The sequence below is a fragment of the Apteryx mantelli genome, chromosome 19 (assembly GCF_036417845.1).
Source record: "Apteryx mantelli isolate bAptMan1 chromosome 19, bAptMan1.hap1, whole genome shotgun sequence".
Lineage (NCBI taxonomy): Eukaryota > Metazoa > Chordata > Aves > Apterygiformes > Apterygidae > Apteryx > Apteryx mantelli.
Genome location: NC_089996.1, coordinates 3,898,470 through 3,904,469, shown reverse-complemented (window position 1 = coordinate 3,904,469; position 6,000 = coordinate 3,898,470).

The window sequence follows — 6,000 nt, the reverse complement described above, 5'->3', positions numbered from 1 at the left end:
CAGGGGGGTTGGACGAGATGATCTCCAGAGGTCCCTTCTAACCTCAACCATTCTGTGATTCTGTGATTCAGTCTCCCTGCTGTATCCCCTAGCATCCACTGCCTCATTGCCTACCTTTGCACCCTCCTTCCAGGGACTTGCACCTGCTGGACAACTTGAGTCCATCTTCATAGCCTTCTGGTTGACTTTTTAGGTTCTCAGCTACTGCAGCCCAGCTCCTGTTCATCTCCTTGTTCCCATCTTTCCTTGACATCAAGCACCACAGTGAGAAAAGACAACTGAAGATAAGAGGGTGGGTTTATTCCAGCTTTTGGCAAAGAGCCTCCATCAGATAGCAGGAGTTCTGCTTGTAACTCACAGTAAGCAGCAATCTGCAAGCCATGGTCCCTGCCTCCCAGGAGGCTTGCTGGAGTCCTGGCAGAAGGACAGGCAGTGAAATGTGGTACAGCGTTTGTCCAGGCACCGTGGTCTGCAGGATCAAATCAGAGATGTGCAAACATATTCTTGTGAGTGCCATTGCCAGGAAAGGCACAGCAAGCTGGGGACCACAATATTCACTGCTGCAGTAATCACTGTAGCTGGGCTGTGGTGTGGTCCCTTGTTCTGGCCATACTTTCCCCAGGGGTGTCCTGTTGCCCTACTGGGGCTTTATTTCCTATAATTACACATCCCTCCCTAACCTGTGCCTCATATCGATTGGAGGTAGGTAACAAGGACAGAGCCTGGGAAGGCGGGGCAATATCTCCTAGAAGTAGCCACATCAGTGCCTTGGTTAGGCACAACAGTTATGTTATCTCCTGCTAGCCTCATGGGCTAACAGCAGCGCCAGCGCACTGTCCTCCCACTCTCTACTGGGTGGCTAGGAGAGCAGAGAGAAAAGCAACCCATCTCACATTGAGCAATGAAGAGGGATAGGAAGAAGTGATGGGAAAGGCAGCAAAAGCTATCAGGAGAGATCTGCATGTGTTAGTAACATGCACCCTCCAGTTCTGCACCATATAGCTTGGAATCACTGCATGAGCAAAAGGTCGAGGTGCAGTTCCTCCCTGGTTAAAGAGCACCAGCCTTAATGAAATGATTTACGGGACAGCTACAGGTGCTTTTATTGCTAATTAGATACTGAACACAGTAGGCTGTTGCATACGCAAACACGGGGAAATGGAGCTTTCTTATTTATTGGGGAGCCAGGAGCCCAGGCTAAGCTGGGGAAGGGAGAACAAAGAGTTGAGAGCACAGCAGGAGTCCGCAGTAGCACTTTCAGGAGAGCCCGCAGGTACAAAGCCTGGAGCTATGGAGACTCCAGGGGTGAGTGCCTTTGCTTGCATTTGGGAAGCTCTGTACAGAGCAGAGACCCTGGGCTTTGGGCTGTTCCCACACCACCCAGGCACCAAGGACAAAACAGGCTCCCACACACAGCTGTCCCCACCGCAGTCTTGGGAAGTGGGAAGTGCCAGCCCAGGGCAACACAGGAGTCGCTAAACCCCTTAATTCTTCTTCTAGCTCCTCTGCATGGCCCAGCTGCCCACAACTGCCTGTGGGTCCTACTGCAGGGCTCTGCTGCTGGCAGGCAGGCTGGCCCCAGGACTGACCCAGCACTGGGCAGGATCTGACACCCCGGCTTTCCACCTCCCACTTCTGGCCAGCTCCCAGCTTTCCTAAACCTCACCCACCGCCCTCAGGAACCGCTCATTGCTCTGGGACAGGCTCATTCACAGAGCTAGAAGGGACTTTTCCCTTCCTCCATTCAAACATTTTGATGCATGCACTTTGGAGGTCAACGCTTTGCTTAACACTTTGGCAAATAAAAAGCCCAACAAAACACGCAGTCTGGTGGCGGGAGCTTTTCCCCTAGTGCTAGTTCCTGAGAGCTGCTGCTGCTGCTGTTTGGCAACTGCACAGACTTCCACCATATTTTTCCTCCCCAATCCACTACAGCAGTTCCTACTACCACCATCTCGTAGCCAACGTGCCCCTTTAAACCCAGATGCCTGGCTTTTCCTTCCTTCAGCATTGCTAAATACTGCAGTGTTGTTCTGGTAACCCAATCCACACCAGCAAAAAACAACTTGGCTTTCGGGCAGGTTCTTCTCCTTAATTTATGTAGGGTCAAACTCGTAATTGTGCCCCTTTTTTATCCCTTCCTCCATATAAATCATGTATGTGACATTTTAGCAGAATGCTGGCAAATTGAACGTGACATTCTTATCACCAGTCTAATCATTTAAATCAAAGGGGCTTTGCTCTTTTGCATGCCGGGATTTACAGGAAGTAAAATAAGGCCAACTCTTTGCAGCAGAGCTACTTGGAGCAGGACAAGCACATCGTGCAGCCAGACCTGCCTTTCTGGGCTGTTTTTCTTTCATTTAAAGTTTAATTTGGACTCTGGAAAGAGCCAGCTCAATACCCCAGCAAAGGCTGTTCAGCCAAGAAATGGAGCTAATAGGCTTTGCAGTGCTAGATGCTGCTGAAATGCCCATGAAAGGCAGGAAAAATGCACTTGTATGCAATACCTACACCTCTGAGAAAGAGTGACCTTTGCACACAATGCCCAGGCTTTGCCTATCGCCCATCCAGTATTGAAGGTCATCAACAGAGCAGGAGCTCAAAGCCAGATTTTGTCTGCAGGTCCCAAGGTCCTTCATTCTCATGCCAAGTAATACCCATCCAACCCAGATGATGCTTTACATCCCGTTGGGAGGCACCAGACCAAAGGAAGGCCACCAAAAAAAAAAAAAAAAAATTAAAAAGAACAGGACATTTGTGTTGAGGAGGTCAAAACTGCCCATCTTTGGTCTCCAAAGCCTCTCCCTGTCCTCACTATTTCTGGTGAGGCACTAAGGAAAGGAAACAGAGGGAGAAGCTAAAAACCAGAAAGAGCTGAGAAACTGAGGCAAGGACAGCTGGGTATGAAGGCACAGGCACAGTTGCAGATGCAGCAGCACGCCTGACCTTGCCCATGGTTGTATACGTATCTGCAGGTGCTTGCCCCAGGTACCAAACCCAACCAGCCCCAGCACGGCCCCCAACCTGGGCCGAGCAAGCCAGGCTCAGTCTATCACAAGTGTCAGGGAACAGGCGCGGGACCAGCCCAGCCACAGCACAGCCCCAGCAGAAAGGGAGCAATAAAGAGACAAGGACCATCACAGCACAGCTGCAGCTAGGACAGGACAGTGTGTGGATGCTCCAAGGGATGCTACGTGCATCTTGCTTTCCTTAGGTGATGTGTGGCAAAGTGCCCCACAGATCAAAATGAGACAGATTGATTATTTGGTGGGAGCTGGGCAACAAAAGTAGAAGCCCCACCAGCAAGGCTGTCGGCAAGGCTGAAGCCGTGCATCTGCTGGCTAAAATGGTCTACAACGTAACCTGATCAACAGCATAAGGTAATTTTAAAAAGCCTTCACAGCATTCAAAGCACATCAAGAGCTCAGGGAAAGTACCACAATCTTCAGCTAAGAGGGAACTGCCTCAACTGTAGGTACCCAGGTGCTGTTTGGGAGCCTCTGACTCCCTCCCTGTCCACCTACCTAATGGCAACATGTACCCAGCCTGTTGCTCGGAGAATTTTCCAGTCTGCCCTGGAGGCACTCATGCTCTGTGACTTATTCATACGTCATGCAGGAGGTGAAAGCAGGCAGGGAAGATTTCCAGTGTCAGGTCCGAGTATTCATACTTTACATTTTGCAACGCTGACAAACTCCTGGACAACAGTACAAAAGTCACCCGCACTGTGTGGGCTGAAAGAGTTGCTCCGCTGTGATCTGCAGACCACTGATGGTCCATGAACATCAGGAGACAGTCCATAAAACAAATGCAATTAAAAAGCCACGTGTTTCCATTTCCATGCAATGAAAAAGCAAGGGTCTGCTCCCAGTTGCTTTCTGTGCCCAATTAAAATATTTGTAATCATAAACAGTAAATTACAATTTAATAAAACAATGATAAGATATTTACCTAAGTGTTAAGTAATTGATCACTCCATTTCCACCCTATTTCCAATCCATCAGAGGTGTTAGAAGGTAGACTTTTCTTTCTAAAGGGTTATATGAGCCTTTAATTTTTAAAAAGTTGAGAATTTCTGGGGCATTGCCTGGGGTAAAGATGAGGGTGAAAAAGGGGTAGCGATATACCATAGAGAAAAAAAAAAAAGAAAGAAATTCTTCTTTGTTTTTTTGTCATTTCCTATTTCAAACTGGAGGGACTTGTGTTCCAAAACACTTGTCTGTTAGTTGGTGTAACAAAGACATCACCTCTACCCACAAACTGCCATTTTCTGTCATTATTTCATCACTCAGCTATTTCAGAACCAGTTGTTCTAAAAGCTGTTTCTTTCTGGAAAATGAGTTTGCCTCGGTGCACTCCTCATCTACTCCTATCTCTGTGTAAGGAAAAAAACAGAAAAGGAGCATAGTCAGGCTTCCATCAGAAGGAGAGATTTTTTTTAATATAAACTTTCAAAATGGAGAAAACTTAATTGACTGGGATTAGTGATCTGAAGCTGGGTCTGCCTTTGCTTCTCCTGCTGCCAGGTGTGTAATGTCAGGCAACCACCTGCCCCCCAGGAGCATCAGCAGCAGGGAAATCACCACACCAAGCTCCATGCAGGCATGACTGGTCTGAACCTACCACCCAGCTGGAGCTGGGCTGGACATCCCCTGTCCATCAGTCTGCATCATGTCTCTTACCACATGCTCCTACAATATCTAGCATGAAATGGTCCTGCTCTCAACTGGCTACCTCTAGACAAGTAAATTAGACTGAACTATGACACAGGCCTGAACATGAACTTGCAATCTATACAGTTTAATTGTTTATGATGTTCCTGACCACAGGTTTTGACCTAAGCCAACTTGTACCTTCTCAAACTATGCCTGGGCATGGTTCAAGGTAAAGCGCAGGCCAAGAACTGTTCCCAGTCAGCAGGCTGGGCAAGGTTTTATTTAGTAGTACAGATACAGCCAGTTGAGACCCTGGGGTGGAAGGGTCCTAAAATCAGGGAGCTCTCAGCCCACCATGAATTTTCTATCTCTGACAGCCCTCAGATAGGTTTTGCAATTGAGACTACAGGGCATCACGGCCAGCACCTTCTTGGGTGGCTGCAGAGACTTGTTCTTGGCCTCTGAGCTGCTGATGCATTTGAGTCCTGCCAGTCCCCAGGCATAACCACACACCTTGCCCATGTGTTACTGCTGACATGTACCAATGTGCAAACTACATGGCAAGAGAGAGAGCATGGCATGCGTTACAAATGAGGTGAAAAAGAAACTAGAACCCTCTGCTGGATTCTTGTAGCCCTCTGCTAATTAGGTGAGACATGGTAAGACGAACCCCTGCTATCAGCCAAGCCAAGGGAATGTAAATATTTGCAGGTCTAGGTCACCAGATCCATTATTTACTGCTCCATCATATGACTGAAGGTTTGACAGAAGACTTGGGGGTTTTTTTTGCTCTGAGCGTCCCTTGATTTCTTGCCAGGTAGGTAACTGCAAGAAGGGGAGGGCTGCCTTCAATATCCCACACACACAAAACAATGATGCTACTGTGAACTTTGCCCATTAATTCCAGTTTACTGGGTGACGCAAGGTGTTGGGTGCTATGAGCCAGAAAGCAATGTGAGGCCGTGCTTGCAGCCCGCCCGCCTGCAGACACGCAGTGCCGTGGCAGCACTGGGCTGCCGGGAGCTGCTGGTACCATTTCCAAAGGGGTGAAACACAGCCAGCCACACACCCCTGTTCCTTGCAATGCCCCCTGCAATGCCCAGGGGAGAGCAACAGGGACATCTGCGTAGTCATCCATCTTTGGGTGACCACAGCCTTTGGATGACTACAACCATCTTTGGAGGCAGGTTTATTCGCTGAGCATCCCCCCATGCCCCGCTGCTGCCCAGGTCTCAAGGCCTCCCCAAACTGCAAAGCAATTACATATTCCTGAAGTCCTGCTCCCCGGTCTTCCCTTGTGCTTCAGACAGTCTCTGTGTATATAATGTCAATCACAACTGGA